Source organism: Urocitellus parryii, chromosome 6, assembly GCF_045843805.1.
Source record: "Urocitellus parryii isolate mUroPar1 chromosome 6, mUroPar1.hap1, whole genome shotgun sequence".
Classification (NCBI taxonomy): domain Eukaryota; kingdom Metazoa; phylum Chordata; class Mammalia; order Rodentia; family Sciuridae; genus Urocitellus; species Urocitellus parryii.
This window is the reverse complement of record NC_135536.1, coordinates 172,538,577-172,558,176: the sequence shown is the minus strand read 5'-3', so window position 1 is coordinate 172,558,176 and position 19,600 is coordinate 172,538,577. Positions and strand designations below refer to the sequence as shown.

The 19,600-nt window shown below is 44.4% G+C and overlaps 1 pseudogene; it reads right to left on the bottom strand.

Annotated features, from left to right (window-relative positions):
* Positions 1–19,600, bottom strand: part of LOC113176915 (signal-regulatory protein beta-1-like) — an 81,344-nt pseudogene that overhangs the window by 57,458 nt on the left and 4,286 nt on the right.

Sequence of the window (19,600 nt, the reverse complement as noted above, 5' to 3'; positions counted from 1 at the left end):
CTCTACAATTTGAGTTTGAACCTGGGTCTCATCAGCTGGCTGGTAACATGGCCCCAGTGCTGGGGGTCAGTGGCATCTGGGCAGGCACTGGCCTGTGTTGAGTGCCCTTGTGCACACTTTCACCAGAAGTGAACTTGTGGATTAACCTCAGGAAGGGGATTCTTGGGATCTGGTGCTTGACCATGAATTGGGAAATGGCTATTATTAGGCTCTGGTGTTGTAGAGATTTTTATGGGCTTCATTCCTGTAGGGAAAGACAATGAGAAAGTGAGTGTGAGTCATCTGAAGGCAAAGGTGAATTGAGAGAGCCAAAGGGGTTCCTGGTGGATTTGTGGGGGTTTTGTCCCCTGGAGCCAGAGGGCATCAAAAGCAGAGGTTAGGTTCCTGGATGTAATTCCAACAGTAGCAGAGATTCAGAGGAGTTGACCCTCTCAGGTTCAAGGGCTCTTCCTTACAGGGAAGTTGTAGTAGCTGGATATGAAGGTTAGGACCGTATGGATCAAAGCCCTGCAAGACCTTCAGTGGACTTCTGAGTTGCTAACCACAGTCTCAGCAGGATGGCTGCCAATTAATTCTACCTCAAAGACATCCAGTGCCATTTTACATGTTCAACCCCACAAAAATGCCTCTCCTGCATCATGTAATCCTCACCACACCCAGAAAGGAGAAGTGCTGTGGTTCCATGTTATAGAGAGGATTTTGGCTGTGCCAGGGCACACTTCCCATGGGCTGGCCCTCAGGATGCAGTTTTATGCTGGTGTCCAGGTGTGTCATAGGAAACCAGGAGAGTGTCAGATCAATAATTGTAGCCTCCCCCCACAGAAGCAACAAAAATAAGATCCATATAAATCTGAAGTAAGCAGAAATAATAAAGGAAATAATAAAAATAGAAAAGAGTCAAAATTCAATAAAACGGAGTACAGAGAAGTAATAGAAAAGATAATTGAAACACAAATTTGATCCCTTGAAAGATCAATAAAATTGAAAATTCTCTTGAAAGACTAATTACAGATGATGAGAAAGAGAGAGAGAGAGAGAGAGAGAGAGAGAGAGAGAGAGAGAGAGAGAGAGAGACTCTAATAACATCAAAATTGAACATGGTATACTGCTACAGATTCTTCAGATATTAGACTGATAAAAAGAGATATATTTATAATTGCCAGTCTGCAGTTATAAAGTTGACACCTTAGATAAAATGGACCAACAATGCTCCGAAGACACCCAATCTACTCCAATACACCCAGAATGAAATCTACAATGTGAATGGCCCTAAACTTCTAAGTAGATACATCATTTTAAAACTTGGTGAAAGGTTTCCTGATGCCCAAATGGTTTCCTAAGGAGATTGTACCATGTATTTAAAGATGAATTAAAACTAGTTTTGGTGCAGAGAAGACATATGAAACAAATTTTGAAAAATTTGAATATATACTTCAATCATTATTAATGATTAGAGAAAATATCATTATTTTTATTAACTGGGATAATGCTGTTGGATTTGTAGAGAAATGTCCCTCATCATTTGACCACTCCAGGTGTGGACTGCACTTGCACTGTTTTGCACACCTGTCTAAGTGATTAGCACATGAGTTAGGCAGCCTCCACATATCTTCTACTGTGAGGAAATTGCATTTGCTTCTTATCATTACTCTCCCTGCAAGAAGGGACAGGGAAGAATCAGTAGCCCATTGGTGACCCAGCACACGAAGACCATGATAGGGCCTGCTGGAAGGACCTCCACCCTGAAAGAGTCTTGTGGAGTCAGACCTGCTTCTGTGGTTCACAGGGAAATAACACACGTTGGGCCACAGGATGGGGTCTCCAGACAACAGAGTCTTTGGGACAATTTTCATGGGAGAGGGAACATTGTTTTTAATTAGTTAAAGTTTGCTCTATGGGCTGGTGTTGTCTCTGTACACAGCAACTTGGATTTGCCTTGAGTAGTACATGTGTCAGGGCAGGAAGCCATCAGCCATGTTCCCATTGCTCTCCAGGGCTGTCCTAGTTTCCCTTTCTGTCAACTCCTAACACACAGGTAGTTGGAGCATCAAAGGAGAATATACACAAGCAGAAATTTGCATGTTGTGATGGAGCTTTGAGGGTCCTCATTACAGTAGGTCTGTGACCACAAATCAGGAGGAAATCAAGGCCCTGTGGAGATCACTCAAGGTCACCTAGGGGCCTGGTCCAAACAGTCTCCACCTCCCCAGGGAGCCCTTTCCAGGTTTCCCCTAGAGGAGTCAGAGTCTGCGTGGTGAGGATACAGATGTCTATGGAAAATTCTAATATGGAATAGAAGCTGGGCAGAGGTCAGCAGGGTGAGTAGGGGAGAGAGGCCCTGAGGAAGGAGAAGAGAGCAACTGGTAGGTGGACAGACAAGAGGCTGAAGAGTAGGACAGGAGTGTTCCCCTCCCTCTCCTTCTTCTCTAATATCTGTTTATGTCAGAGGATCCATGGAGAGATGGACCAAGCTCTTCACAGTGGAGACTCTTGGTAGTGAGGAGTGGGAGGTTTCAATGAAGGTAACATTCTAATGTATGTCTATAGACTTGAGAATTACTCTACAATGAATAGGAATACTACCTTTAGCACTAACAAAAAAATAGAAGACACAAAAGAACCAGTCACCTGGAGTGGACACCAGGAATTTTTTTTTTTTTTTGGTACTGGAGTTTGAACCCAGGGTTGCTTATTTATTCAACCACATCCCAAGCACTTGAGACATAGTCTCGATGAGTTGCTTAGGGCCTCACTAAGTTGCAGAAGCTGACTTGGAATTTGCCTTCCTCCTGCAACAACTTCCTGATCCACTGGGCTTAGACATTGAGGTTGGCCAGGGATGTATCTGATCCTGTTCCTTCTGGGATATCTGATATCTAGTTTGTGGTTTCTGGAAGTGTCTAGCTAGCCTTCATGTACCACCTGATGGGTGACTACCACGTTCCTACTCTGGGTACATGAGTTCTCCAGGAGTCAGCTCATGTGGTTAAAGGTCCTATCCATGGTCTCCAAGGTTGGGGATGTGATGACTGAGGTGGTTTCCATTTTGGACACGTTTCCTTTTTCCAACCAGGTCACATGCAAAATAAGGGGGTAGAACTTCTTTGTTTAGAAGGTGATGGTCACCTGGCTCTGTGTCATTGCATTGTTTTTGAGTGACCTCCAAGGTGAGTGGAAAGAGAGGTGAATAGGGAGCACAATTTGGACTTGGCAAGTGTCAGGTGAAGAAGGCAAGTGTCAGGTGCCAGGACAGGCTCATCCCCCCTTCCTTCTTCCTAGTGTCCCTGTTTGAAGGCCCCATGAGATGTGTGCCCAACCCAACAGAGGAGACCCTCAGAGTGTGGGTGTGGGATGCTGACTAAGTCGCTGCTGTGTTCCCAGGCTCTGGGTGCCCTGGGGGACGGGGGGTCACTGCTCTCACATCACAACACACAGAGTCAAGATGAAGTTTAAAGCAATCAATTAGCTGGGAGAGGCCTCACCAGGGGTGTTGTCCATACCTTGCTCCCTGAAGTTTGAAGAGACCTTCAGGGTATAGTTTCTGGTGATGGCTGGCTGCCCATCATGCTCCACCCGGCAGGTGAATGTCACATTCTCCCTGTGCACACAGGAGTTGACCAGCAGCCAGCTCCTCAGGTTGAAGGTCCCGTCCTTGTTCTCTGAGCGGGTGGAGCCTGTTTCTGTCCTGTACAAGTTTCCATTCTCCACCCAGGTCACCTCTAGGCTCCGGGGGTAGAAATGCATCATCTGGCATGTGATGTTCACCAGGTTCCATGCCATGGTTGGGAATGGGGTGACCTCCACGGTGGGCGGAACTGAAACAGCACAGGGAGAAGCTGTGACCTTATGGGACAGATGCTGAGCTCCTCCCAGGAGGGCAAGGGCCTCCCTCAGGACAGGGCCAGGCATGCAGAGGGGCTCAGACACTGGGGGTTTGCACAGGAGTGAATCACTAACCACAGGGCCTGCCACCCTCAGGTGCCAAGTGACCAGCAGCTCCCCTGAGGGTACAAGTGAGCGTGATTGACAAGCACAACTTCTGACCTGCAGGAAGTTAGCAAAATAGTTGGAACCTCCTTGAATGTCAAGGCTTGGCTCTGTTAGGAGCTCAGTTGTGTTAGTTGCTGCTGGTCAATGAAATGAAGCCACTAGCACATGCTGGCCACAGGGCACAAATTCATACATGCACAGCAGGTGGCAGCCCTTCTAGGAATTAAAGCTCAGGCCACTTACATCCTTTAGCAAAGGCCCCTGGAGAGCAGCAGACTGGGTGGCCGGTATAGACTAGGGTGGGGATCAGGGTCTTGTACCTTATATGGTGTCAGACAAGTTGGCAGTACCATTAAGAGGAGGGCATGCCAGCAAGGTGAATTGGGCCACCTTGCAGATGACCTGAGAGTGGATGCCCCCTTGGGCCAGGGTCACCAGGGCTGTGCTGCACACACTGTAGGACACACTTTCTCCCCTGGGGTCCACACTGGTCTGGGTGTGAGAGAGCTCATTCCCATTTTTGAACCAGTTCAGGGTGATGTTGTGGGGGGAGAATACGTGGGACTCGCAGGTTATGCTCACCTTCTGCCCAGATGTGGCCCTGGTCATAGGACCCGACACCATGGGGGGAGAAGGTCTGGCTGTGAAGGGGATTGACAGACAGGTGAGGTGATTGGGAGGCCACCTCTGACCACAGCGAGTGGCACTGTGAAGACCCTTCCTAGACGTTGTCTTTATTATTTGCTGTCCTGGGGTCATCCTCAGGTGCATGCTGAACATCTGCACTGTCCCTGGGCTACATCTGTTATCAGGACCATAATGCATTTCTGATTCCTCCTATTAAAGCTCTCTGGGTGCTGTGCTCATCCCTGTTGGTGTCCCTACCCTCCTGAGTAGGCGAGCACAGTGTCCACCAGACGGTGAGGACCTGAAGCCCAGGAGCTGCTCCAGGGCTGAGGTCTTGCTTCCTCTCAGCACCAGGGCTCAGGGAGGAACTGGGGACCTGTCTCTCCCTCTCTTAACAACTGATTCCTCTGGCCTGCCCTGGAAAGATTGGCACCCAGGGGAGCCATTTATAGAAACAAATACAGGGGACAAACGGCACCAGGACACCACCATGAACACGGGAACAAGGCTGGGACTTGGCCCAGTGCCACATCAGTGAACTGGGAGTGTTGCAGGTCTCCTCCCAGGACACAGTGATCACAGCTGGCCTTGGAACATTAGGGAGACGCTTCTGGGAACAAGCACATGCTGGGCGTGTTGGCCCAAGTCTGTCGTCTCAGCGACTGGGGAGGCTGAGTGAGGTAGAAGGATTGTAAATTCAAGGCCAGCCTGGGACACTCAGCAAGAAGTTTCCTCAAAATAAAATATAAAAAAAGGTTTGGGATGTAGTTTATTATAGAGTGCCCATGATTTTAATCTTCAACAAAAAGTAAAAAACAAAACAAACAAAAATAAAACAATCCCAGGTCCATCTTTTCCAGATTTATTCTGTGCAGGGCTTGACCGCAGGTGGTTTTGAATTCACCTTCATAGTTCCTCTTTTGACAAACATGCCATGGGTCTCACCTGGGCCAGGACTGAATTTGAGAAGGAGAGGATGAAGGATCCTTTTTGATTCTGGGCTTCCCTGGGTCACTTTGCATTGGAGTCACAGGTCACTGAGTGCAGAGGAAGCCGCAGGGATAAGTTCATAACTGATGGCTAATTACAAGACCCAGGCCCCTGAGCAGGTCCTGAGGGCACTCAGGTGAGAGCATCAGGAGGCTTCTACAGAAGGTGCCAGGCAGCAAAAATCCTGAAGGTTTGTATCAGCACATACTGACCTCCCTGCCTGACATGCACCCAACACTCAGAGGACACAATATGAAGGTTGTCACTGAAGCAGTGGAGTCACCCAGACCCCAGCAGCCTGGAAGGCCCTACAGGGGTTAGGGACTCTATCAGTGGCCACTTATCAGGAGCTGCTCAGCATCCTGATGTGGGCTTGAGCCCTTGAAGTCCCTCAGCTCTTGATACACACCTGCCACATGAGGGTGTCCTTTGAGAGCCCGTTATGGGATAAGGCTCAGAGGGGAAAGTGGCTGTCCAAGGGCACCAGGTTGGGGGACAGGGAAGAGATGAAACCCCTGTCATCCACACAGGAGGACAAGGTAACACCTGTTCTCTTTCTGATGAGCCTCACTGTCCCCTTCTATAGAGAGTTCTTTTTTAAAAAATATTTATTTTTTTAGTTGTACTTGGACACAATATATTTATTTCACTTATGTATTTTTATGTGGTGCTGAGGATCGAACTCATGGTCTCGCATGTGCAAATCAAGCTCTCTACTGCTAACCCACAACCCAGCCACTATAGAGAGTTCTGAAAAGCACCACCCTGCCAGAGAAGGGTGAAGGCAAGGGACAGTGCTGGAATGGAATAGGTGTCCAATAAACGGCATCTGTGGCTGCTATTGTCACACCTTCTAAACCCACACATTTATTTTTTTAGCAACAAATGCAGTGGGGACCCAAGAAACAGTCTTCATCCTGTTCTTGGAGCTGCCAGGAGAACCCAAGTGAGAGGAGGAGCAGACACACCCAGAGAATGATTCTCTGCCTGTTTTCTTGCCCCCCTCATCAGGTAATGGAGTCTACCCAGGGCCTCAGGGTGCTCAGCAGGCGGCCACCACTGAGCTGCACCCCCGCCCTCTCCCTGTGTTCTTAAGAGTCCCCACAGGAAACAAGGTGACAAAGTGCTTCTTACATAACGAATAGCATCACAGGGGTTTCTTCCAGAGAAGCTGTTTCCATAAAGAGGGGCTCTGTGAAGGGACAAGTGACAGACATCTCAGTGGCATTTGGGGTCAGCATGGCAGGAGGGCTGTATGCTGAAGAGCCAGGACTCAGTGGCTCCAGCTCCTGTTCAGAGACGACACATATCAGATGTGGGCCCCAGGCTGATGCTGGATCAGAGTGGGCTCTGTCAGGAGACCCTGCCAAGGGCCCAGGGAGCTGAGCCCAGCACGTGCTGTTCTGAACACCCACACCTGAGAGGGCTCCCGTGCTCTCCTTCATTGCCAAAGGAAAACCCAAAGTTTCCTTCCTTGTCATCAGGACATGGATCTCAGGGGACAAGAGCCTTGGCTGTGCGTTAGAACCTTCTGGAATAAGTAAAATCTTCAGATACTCAGACTCATGTTGGAATTTAAAAGCAAAATGTCCAGGTGAATCTTGGTCTGGAATTTCCATCCTCAGTTTCCCATGTGATTCCTGTGCATAGCCAATGGGGAGCCCCCGACCCCACCCACCACAACAGCAAGGACAACTGTAACATCTCTGCAGGAAAAAGAATTTGGCCCTTATTCAAACAACAGAGCAGCTCTGTGTGTCCTGTTGGGGCATCTCCCTGAGAAAGGAGATCATAGCCAACATTCAGGAGAGGTTCCCCACTCACTGTGGCTTCAGGGTGGGAATGTGAGTGGCTTCCTGAATCTTGGGAGAGGGAGGAGGAGCATGGATGCAGCTCCCTGCCCAGTGGGTCAGGTCAGGTCTGTGTTGAGCCCCTCCTGTGCCCTGGCCCCTCTGTGGGGACAGTGTCTATTCCCAGGGCAGCAGGAGCCTGGGCTGGAGTCAGGTTGGGCTCTGTCCCCTCCTGGCATTAATGTGCTGTGTCAGAGAGGGCCTGCTGGGCCTCCAGCTCCCCAGGTCAACAGGGGTGGGCACAGGTGTGAAGGTCCATGTGTGCTGACCACCTCAGCCTCATGGCTTAGGAGGGGCATGCAGGGCCTCTTGCAGGAACCACACAGAGAGCACCTGTGCTTCCTGAACTGGGACCCCTGTGTCACCCAGATGGAGAACACTCCCTAGGTGACTGACCCAGCTCTGCTCCTACCCTGCAGGGCCTGTGAGGGCTGGTCCCTGGGACACAGGGAGTTACAGGCAGACCCAGGGCAAAGGCCCAGCCTCTTGGCAGCTCCTCCACCAGGGCCCCAGGTCTACAGGGAACCTGAGCCTGTCAGAATCCTCTCAGGTGCTGTTCCAGGAGGGGAAGGAAGGAAAGCATGCCCTGCCCCCTCCCTGCCTTGTAGGGCCTGGTCCTCAGGGAGGGACAGGAACAGTAGCCTGTGGGAGGAGAACTTTACCTGCTCTGCTCCCAGCTCTTTCCAGAGCATCCAGAGTGTGGATTGGCACACAGTGGGTCCTGAGTGCTTGTGGTATAAAGAGGACTCACCCCCACAGGGCAGTGCTCTTTGAGTCAGCAGACATGCTCCGGCTCTGTGATTGGCAAGTCCCTCAAACCCTCAGAGCCCTCAGCTGGGGAGCCACAGGGCAGGCCAGACTGGAAAAGGTCAGGGCTGTGGAGCAGGGAGGTGAGGGGTGCAGATGCCCCCCATTTCCCAGCCATGGAGCCTGGACCAAATAGCACGGCCTCCACAGGCCTCTGCCTCCCTGACCTGCAGAAGGGGTGACAGCAGGTCATGACATGAGCACCCAGTGCTGCTCCTGCTTCTCAGCTGTGGCCCCCAGGGTGGAGGGCGTGACCCCTGACCTCCTGTCCCACCCCAGGGAGGAGGAGGCAGCTGCACTCACCTCGCACAGACAACTTGGTGCCTGCTCCAGACTTATACTCCTTATCAACAGGGGTCGATCTCTGGAACTTCACACAGTAGTAGGTGCCGGTGTCTGCTGAGGTGACATTGCTGATGCGGATGGAAAAGTCCCTGTTGTCCCTCTTTGTGGCATCTGAGACATTTGTGACTCGGGGGAAGTGGCCACTTAAGAAGTTGTAGATCAACTCCCTGCCTTGCCCTGCCCCCTTAAGCCACATAATGGGCCCCACAGGGAGCATGGAGGTCACAGTGCAGTGCAGAGTGGCCGACTCTCCAGCAGCGACAGACACTGACTTCTCAGGCTGGATCACCTGCAGCTCCAGTGCAGCCGCTCCTGGGGGGAGACACAGGGTGGTCACTGCTCATCCTGGGGATCCTCTTGGTTTATCACGTGATATCAGCAAAGCCTGTCACTGACTGAGTGCCCAGAGTGGCCTTGAGCTCAGCACAGGGCGTGTGTCCTCACACTGAGCCTCCCCTGGCCTGCACCTCCACACTGTGAGACACCTGCCCCTGAGGCCCAGAGCCCTGAGCAAGGTGGAGGGAGGGGACTTGAGGGCCTGAGCCCACCCCTGAGCTCTCATGTGTCACCAACTATTTATTGCTCTTCCTTTTCTGACCACAAGGTCACTGGCCCTTCATGGACCATGAAATTGTGTGGGGTCCTGTGGCTCTTGGGTCTCCTGAGTTTTGGGGAAGTATGAATACACTAGTGGGAAATGCATTTGACATGAGTCTTGGCTCAGCTTCCCTCTTCCACAGAGTTTCCAGCTCATGATGGGGTTTCCTCAGCCTGGAGTGATCATGGTGCATTCAGCAATGAACGTGCAGCTCAAGTAAGAAATGGAACATTGCTGAAGCCCCACACATATCTCCCCACAGTACAACCACCTTGTGTAAGTTTCTAATGCTGCTGTGACAAAGGACTGCACACCTAGTGCCTAAAACAACAGAAATCTCTCTTGTTATGGTCGTAACCATCAGAAAACAAATTCGCTGTCACTGGGCCTCCACCCAGGGCTCCTCATGAGAGCTGTTTCCTTAGGAGGCTGTTCCCTGCTCTCCACACCCAGGGGGCTGCCTGAGCTCCTACCCCTTGTTTCCCATCCTCCTGTTCCTCCTCCCTCTTTCCTCCCCATCCCATGTCCTTCCCTAGCTCTTACCCTCCTCCTCCTCCTCAGGACCCTAGTGACCTATTGGGCCCCACCTGAAAAGAGACCAGTACTGTGAAGCAGCTGTCTCCAACATGCTCCAGGAAAATTGGGATGAAGTAGAAAAGGAAACGTGGAATGTGATCAGCAAATTGAAAACATCAACAAAGAGAGAGAAAGTATATAAAAATATCAAACAGAAATTTGGGAGTTGATAAGCTCAATTAACTCAGAAGTTCACTGGATTCCACAACAGGTTTGATCAGGCAGTTGGAAAAAAATCATAAAATGTATATCAGAATTTATTGACATTGCTCACTCTGCAATTAAGAAAAACAAAAACAAAAACAAAACACAGGATCTTAAAAAGAACCTAAAGTCCATTTGGGATATCAGAAAGAACATTGGCAAACATATATGAGTCTCAGAGATACAAGAAAGAAAAAAATTTAAAAAGTTTATTTGAAAGAGAAATGACCTCCACAATCTTGAATATGATCAAGTATATGAATGTTCTAATCCAAGATACTGAACAAACTCCAAGAACCATCAACATGAGCAGACCCACACTGAGGCCACTGGAAACCAATCTGCCAAAGCTAAAGTAAAAGAGAAAATACAGAAGCAGAAAGAGAGACATGTTCACCAGACACAGGAGAGCTTCCTAAGGTTTTTATCAAGTTCTTAATGATGGGAATCAGAGGCAGTAAGATGACTGATCTAAAGTGTTGAATAAAAAAAGGTACCAAGAATTCTATATCTGGCACAACTGTCCTTCCAACATAAATGAAGATATTTCCAGATAAGAAAACTGAGTAGGGCACTACCTCTAGAAATGTCCTGCAGGACATTCGAAGGGAGGCCATTTGCTTGAAATGAAAGTATTGTAGATAATACGGACAAGGTGTACCAAAAAATAAATATCTTATAAATGTTTTAAATTTCCTAGTGCCTCAGTTTCCCCACAGATAGATGTGAACACTTCATTCAGCCAAGTACATAATGAGATAAGCCATTCTCAACCAAGAGTTCCCTTGTGGCTCTTCCTGGTCTGGGGTCTAGTGGCATTCACATGCCTGTGAAATCCCTCATGATATTGGCTTGTGTGCTCTGCAGGGACCCCAACAAGGAACCCAGGGCTTCTCTCTAGAAACTGTGCTCCTGAAAAATCCTTAATTTCTAGTGTTTTTCCAGGAGCAGTTCCCACAGCCCTGTTGGCAAGGTCCTTAGGTGGCTCATCAGTGGGATTAACCCTCCCATTGACCACACAGTGGAGATGAGGGAGGGAAGTTCTAAAGTCAGGGACAAAGTCCTTCGGATATGGCCTCTGACTGTTCATGCCTTACTATCTGACTGTCCCCAATGGCTCCACCGTGTTGCATAGCTCTCTGGCCTGCTGGCTGTCTTGTGCCTGCTTTGTGAAGCTCTCTGTTGCTTTTCCAGAGAGCTTATAATGCTCTCCACTTTCGAGTACTGCTCCCATCCCAACCCCAAGAATGAACACTGAGAAACCAGTTCCTAGACTTGACCCCAGCTGCAGCATCCTACCATTGGAATCTGGAACACCAGACCATGTGAATTGGCTATTTACTAGTGAACTTGTGTGGGAATGTGATTTGAGGTAGGAGTTCTGCTAGTGGGTGTGCAGGGAGGTATTAGCAGCATTAGGGAGTGAATTTGATCATGTTATGTTATATGCATGTATAAATATGCCACAGGGAAACCCATTATTTTGTAAAATTCATATGTGCTCCACCATCCAAAAATACAAAATAGTAAAAAAGAAAGAGGAAAAAAGCCCCCTGGAATTTTCCCAGATGCCTTTCTAGGCAGAGGAGGGGGTACTCCCCTTTGTAAAGCAATGATGAGGGAAGTTCCAAACTATGTCAGTGTCATAGCTGCTATGAAGATTAACTTTAGAGGGGATCCAAGATGGCAGGCTAGAGAGAGGCAGCATTCTGTGTTGCTCTCTCACCTGGGACTCAAGTAGTGAGAGTACTGTTTCTCTGAGAGTGATATTCCTGCTCGCTCACAGGAATAATGGCCACTGTGCATATGCAGGTCTCCAGGCCTCAATGTCAGAGTAGGTCTCCCAACAACTTGCCTGCAGGACTACTGGGTGCCCAAGTGGGACCATCAGCATCAGCACCAGTGCAGAACTTATGGCCACCCATCTGAGCAGAAATCTAGGATGCTGCTCCCATGCAGGACTCCTGGTAGCTCCCCATGTACAGGAACTCTGGCCACCACTCCTGTGTGGTCCCCCATTTACCAACATGGGGCTCTCCTGGTTTCCTCCATCTTGGGACTTCACAGCAATGGAGATAGTCCCCTAAATGGTAGCCTGCCTGCATCTGGGGACTTCACAGAAGCACTGAAGACAGCCAGTTCATTTCTGAACACATTGCCCAATTCCACTGCCTGGCTCCCCCAATCTGACTCAACACCTCATTGCTGAAAGCAGTTGCATCCATCTTGGGTCACCTCATCACCATCTCTAGTGGGGGAAACTCCCAGTTTGGAACTCTGGATGGCCAGGTGCTTGGCCCATGAGTTGGGATACAACCTATGTTGCCTATGTAGGGTCTCTCAGGGTTCAGCACACTGAACCCAGATACCGTGATTAGCACTTTAACTGCACTCAGCCCCATCATCATGGGAATCTGGCCTCCTACAGATGCACAGCATGTCCCTTTCCTTCTGCTTTTCTGCCATTGACTTTTGAGCCCATTAGTTGCCACTCATAAGCGTGTTGCTAGCTCTTTGGTCATTTGACCCTCAGATGAATCTTCCAAGTCACAGACTATGCATAAAAACTTTCTTCTGCAATAACAAAAGGAATTGAGTTATCTGAAACTGATCTTTGGAGGTCTCTTTTTGACTCCGTTACCACACCCTCCTCAGCTGTTTGGTGGACTTCAGCTGGATGTAGTAACCCACATCCAGGTACCCAGTTTCTACCCTTCCTCCCCAACAGCTGCTAGCCTGGGACAGTGACTGCTCAACACAAAACAGCTCTTAGCAGCAGATGCACAATGTTCCCAAAATGCCCCAAACAAGACCCCCAGAGAGAAAAGTCCCTTATTAGGAACTAGTAAGGGAGAGGGTGAGTGAGATAGAGTTTAGAGACTAACATAGAGACCAGGAACTGGGAGGTCTTCAGGAGAGATAAGGGGATAAGCCCAGGTGCTCACACCACAGGAGTAGGCACAAAAAGAGAACCTTGAGGTGTACTTTCCCTTTGGGGACCAGTGGGTGCCACACCCCATTCCCTGGTACCCTCCACCCAGGACCAACCCTCCCTCCCTGGTTTCCTTCACTATCCTGAGGGTGGAGATACCAGCTAACAATAGACGACTCCACCCATTGGATGAAAAAGGAAGCAGGAAAGATCCTGATCTTCAACCAAAACATTCTTGATTTCTTCCTTGGAGATTATTATTTTTTCCTTTTTCTTCTCCCTCTCTATTCTCCCACCCTCACATCCCCAACATATGTGAAACCAAGTACTTTGCATGAGTTAGGATTTTGAGGACTGGGACGACTGAATAGTATATTACGGTTGTGTTGTATATTCTTTTTTCCCTCCTATTTTTACTATTTTAACTTTTTAAATTTTTCTTAATACATATGTGTGTTTGTTTTACGTACTCTTCTGTCTTCCCTCTCACTTGTCTACCCCAAATTACTTCCTCTCTATTCTGCTACTAACCTTCTTCTTTAGATTTCTCTTTCACATTTCTTAAGATATAATAACTCTATATCCTCACCTCCTGCCTCCTCAGAATATCAATCTACAACTCACCCCCAGTTCTTAGTTCATTGTTAGAAACTGAAATGCTTTTACAATTCTACAGATTATATTGTAGATAATAAAGGAATTCAACATCTATGTATATTGTGACCAAACTGTAAACGTCTTAATAGAATCTATTTGTTTTTAGACTGTATATTGTTTATATTGGGATCTGTTAATTTTGCCTTTTGCCTCACAGGAGAGGTATTGGGACCCTATAGGGGCACTATAATCCTATAGGGTTAAAATGGTAACACCTTGGATCTGAAGAACTAGAAGGGAAGACACACAAACAACATGAAAAGACAAGGGAAGAAAGAGCCCCAAACAAACCAAGATACCACATTATTACAGTCCATGGCCAGAAGAGCATAAGAAAGACACAGAAGGAGTTCAGGATGTACATAATTAAAATGTTCTGTGAATTAAAGGATGATATAAGAGAGCAAATACAGGGAGCAAAAGATCATTTTGACAAAGAGCTACATAAACAAACATAGGAAACAAAAGATTACTTTAATAGGGAGATAGAGGTTCTACAAACAAACAAACAGAAATTCTTGAAATGAAAGAAACAATAAACCAAATTAAAAGTTCAATTGAAGCATCACCAACAGAGTAGACCATTTGGAAGACAGGACCTCAGACAATGAAGACAAAATATGCACTCTTGAAAAGAATAATGCCACACAGTGAAAATAATAAGAAACCATGAGCAGGTCATTCAAGAAATATGGAATAGCATAAAAAGACAAATTTAAGAGTTATTGGGAGATAGAGGATAGCACAGAGTTGCAAAACAAAGGAATGAACAATCTATTCAATGAAATAATATCAGAAAACTTTTCAAACACAAAGAATGAATTAGAAAATTAAATTCAAGAGGCTTACAGGTTGAAAAATGCACAAAATCATAACATATCCACACCAAGGCACATTATAATAAAAATTCCTAGCATACAGAATAAGGAGAGAATATTAAATGCCACGAGAGTAAGGAATCAGGTTACATATGGGGGGAAACCAATTAGCTTATGTGCAGATTTTTCAACCCACACCATGGAAGCTAGAATGTCCTGGAACAACATATATCAAGCTCTGAATGAAAATGGGTTCCAACCAAGAATCTTGTATCCAGCAAAATTAAGCTTTAGATTTGATGATGAAAAAAAAAACCTTTCATGATAATCAAAAGCTACAAGAATTTATAGGTAGAAAGCTCCACCAGAGAACATTCTTGGCAAAATATTCCATAAAGAGGAAATAAAAACAATAATGAATATCAACAAATGGAGGTATTACACTAAAGGAAAAAACCAATCAAAGGAGAAATTAAGTCAAGTTAAAATCCAAAAATAAACAAAAAATTGCTAGAAATACAAATCATGTCTCAGTAATAACCCTGAATGTTAATGGCCTAAACTCATCAATCAAAGGACATAAGCTAGCAGACTTGATTAAAAAAAAAAACAAAACCAACAATATGTTGCCTCCAGGAGTCTCATCTCATAAAAAAAGACATATACAGACTGAAGATGAAAGGTTGGCCATATGATTTGCCCATACTGAATCAGGATGATATACATTATTTAAACAGACCAATGTCAAGTTATGAAATAGAAGAAGCTATCAGAAGCCTACCAACCAAGAAAAGCCCAGGACTCCATGGATATACAGCCAAGTTCTACAAGACCTTTAAAGAAGAACTAATACCAATACTCTTCAATTTATTTCAGTAAATAAAAAAGAGGGAGCACTTAAAAACTCATTCGATGAGGCCAATATCTCCCTGATTCCAAAACCAGGCAAAGACACAACAAAGAAAGAAAACTTTAGACCAATATATCTAATGAACACAGATGAAAAAATTCTCAATAAACTTCTGGCAAATCCAATATAAAAACATATGAAAAAGATTGTGTATTATGATCAAGTGGGACTTATCCCAGAGATGCAAAGTTGGTTCAACACACTGAATGTAATTCATCAATCGATGGACTCAAAGATAAGAATCATATGATCATCTTAATAGATACAGAAAAAGCATTTGACAAATCACAGCACCTCTTTATATTCAAACCACTAAAAAAAACTAGCGATAACAGGAACATATCTCAACATTGTAAAAGCTATCTATGCTCAGCCCCAAGCCAACATCATTTTAAATGGAGAAAACTTGAAGACATTCTGTGTAAAAACTGGAACAAGACAGGGATACCCTTTTTCCACCACTTCTATATAACAGTTTTTGAAACACTGGCCAGAGCAATTAGACAGACAAAAGAAATTAAAGGGATACATATAGGAAAAGAAGGACTTAAATTAGCACTTCTAGCTGATGATATGATTCTATACCTAGAAGACTCAAAAAGCTTCCCCCCAAAACTTCTAGATGTAGTAAATGAATTCAGAAAAGTACCAGGATACAAAATCAACACTGATATATCAAAGGCATTTCTATATGTGTGTGCCAAATCCTCTGAAAGGGAAAGGAGGAAAACTACCCCATTTACAATAGCCTCAAAAAGAAAAATACTTGAAAATCAACTTAATGAAAATTCTATACAATGAAAACTACAGAACCCTAAACAGAGGAATCAAAGAAGACCTTAGAAGATGGAAAGATGTACCTTGCTCTTGGATAGGCAGAATTAATATTATCAAAATGACCTATCAAAAACACATTATAGATTTAATGCAATTCTGATCAAAATCCCAATGGCATTCCTCAGAGAAATAGAAAAAACAATCATGAAATTAATCTGGAAAAATAAGAGACCAGAATAGCTAAAGCAATTCTTAGCAAGGACAATGAAGCATATGGCATCACTATACCAGACCTTAAATTATACTACAGAGCAATAGTAATAAAACAGCAAGATATTGGCACCGAAACAGACTGGTAGACCAATAGAGGAAATATACACTAACCCACAAAATTACAATTATCCTATATTAGACAAAGGTGCCAAAAACATGCATTGGAGAAAAGATAGCCTCTTTAACAAATGGAGCTGGGACAACTGAAAATCCATATGTCACAAAATGAAATTAAACTCCTATCTCTCCCCATGCACAAAACTCAACTTAAAATGGATCAAGGACCTAGGAATTAAACCAGAGACTCTGTTTCTAATAGAAGAAAAAGTAGGTCCTTATTTTCATCATGTGGGAATAGGCCCCCACTTACTTAATAAGACTCTATTAGCACAAGTATTAAAACCAAGAATCAATAAATGGTATGGCCTCAAACTAAAAAGTTTCTTCTCAGCAAAAGAAACAATCTGTGAGGTTAATAGAGAGCCTACATCTTAGAAGCAAATTTTTACCCCTTACACATCAGATAAAGCACTAATCTCTAGAACATATAAAGAATTTAAAAAGCTAAACACCATAAAAAATAACCCAATCAATAAATAGGCCAAGGATCTGAAATGACACTTTTCAGAAGAGGATATACAATCAATCAACAAATATATCAAAAATGTTCATCATCTCTAGATTAGAGAAATGCCAATCAAAACTACTCTAAGATTTCATCTCACTCCTGTCAGAAAGCTATTATAAAGACAAACAACAATAAGTGTTGGCAAGGATGTGGGGATAAGGCACACTCATACATATACATTGCTGGTGGGACAGCAAATTGGTGCAGCCAATATGGAAAGCTGTATGGAGATTCCTTGAAAACTGGAATGGAACCACCATTTGACCCAGCTATCCCTCTCCTCCGTCGTTACCCAGAGGACTTAAAAACAGCATACTACAGGGACACAGCCACATCAATGTTTATAGCAGCACAATTCACAGTAGCTAAACTATGGAGCCAACCTAGATGCCCTTAGTAGATGAATGGATTAAAAAATATGGCATATATACACAATGGAATATTACTCAGCAATAAAAGAGAATAAAATCATGGCATTTGTAAGTAAATGGATGGAGATGGAGAATATAATACTAAATGAAGTTAGCTAATCCCCCCCAAACCAAATACTGAATGTTTTCTCTGATGTAAGTATACTGACTCATAATGGGAATGGGGGAGGTGGTGAGCATGGGAGGAATAGACAAATGCTAGATATGGCAAAAGGGTCTGAGGGTAGAGAAGGGGAATGGGGTGGAAAAGATGGTGGAATGACATGGACTTTATTACCCTAAGTACATGTATGACGACACAAATGGTGTGAATATACTTTGTATACAACCCCAAAAAAAGAAAGAAAAAAAAAAGGTCCACTATCAACCTAGGCTTGGAGCCTAGTTAAGGGAGCAGTCTGGAGTTTCTAGAGTAGCTGTGCATAGGGGAAGAATCTCACAGCATCTCCCAGGAACCCCAGAGCCCAGGCTGCTATATCTTGGTGCTGTCTTGAGAAGTAAGATATTTGATGTTAGGGTCTGTAAACAAGTCAGGATGGCACCTGGCATTTTGCCATGCATCATCCCGACTCGGCTGTGGCCCTCAACAGATATTGTCTGAATTTGTACTGCTTGAGGGAATAAACAACTATATATTCTCTGCTCTGGTACCCCACAGTTGATGAAATGATAATGAAATAAAATAAGAAATCAATGATAAGAAATAGAAACTACACCTGGAGACAAAATAGTACACCTTTGAGTGACCAATGGATAGCAGAAGAAATCAGGGATGAATAAAAAATATATTAGAGGTAAACGAGAATAGTAATACAATATATAAAAACTCTGGGGCTCTGTGAAGGCAGTGCTAAGAGGAAATATCACTGCATTGAGTGCATTCATTAAAAGAATAGAAAGTCACAAAATAAATAACTTACCATTATATGTGAAGCCCTAGAAAAAATCAACACCAAAAAATCAAACAAGAAAAAATCAACACCAAACACAGAACAAGACAAGAAATAATTAAATAAGAGATGAAGTCAATAAAATTGAAACAAAAACAATTTTAAACATTAAGAACAAAATGTTGGTTCTTTGAAAAAAAGAAATAAAAGTTATAAATGCTTACTCAAGCTAACATAAAGAAAGAGAAAAAACTCAAAGGATGAAACTTTGTGCTGAAAGAGGAAGTATTACCATGGACACTACTGAAAAGCAGAAGATAGTCAGAAACTATTTTGAAAATATAGACTCTAATAAAATAGAAAACCTTGAAACATTGACAAATTTAGAGACATATATGACCTACCCAATTTGAATAAGACAGACTATTCAAACAGATGATTTTAAGCAATGAAATTGAAGATGATATCTAAAGCTGACCAAAACAGAAAAGCCCAAGACCAGATGGAATCTCAGCCTAGTTTGAACAGATCTTCAAAGAAGAAATAACACGAATCCTTCTCAAATTATTCCATGAAATAGAAAAGGAGAGAAAACTTTCAAACTCATTATATGAGGCTGGTAACACCCTGGTATTATGCCAAAACCAGACACATCAAGGAAAAATAAAACTTCAGATTAATATTCCTGATGAACATAGATAAAAATTCTTAATAAAATACTGACAAATAACATAAAAAATCATATTAAAAGGGTAATGCACCATGATCAAGTGAGGTTCAACCCAGGGATGCAAGTTTGGTGGAATGTATGGAAATCAATAAACGTAATTCATCATGTCAATAGACTAAAGAAAAGGACCATTTTGTTATCTGAACAGACACAGAAAAAGTATTTGACAAAATTCAGAATCAATTCATTTTCAAAACACAAGAAAAACTAATGATAGTAGGAACACACATCAACATTGTCCAAGCTGTATATGCAAAACACGAGTCCAACACCATTCTATATAACAAACAACTGACAGCATTCCCTCTAGAAATTGGAACAAGACAGGGATGCCCTCTCAACACTATTGTTCAAGATCATCCTTGAAACTCTACCCAGAGCAATTAGACAGAAGAAAGGAATTCAAAAATATGCACAGGAAAGAAGAACTGAAACCATCTCTGTTTGATGCTGACATGATTCTATATGTAGAAGATCTAAAAAATTCCATCAGAAAACATTTCTCAGAAATGAATTCAGAAAAGGAGAAGGATATAAAATTAACACTCATAAATAAATTGATTTCCT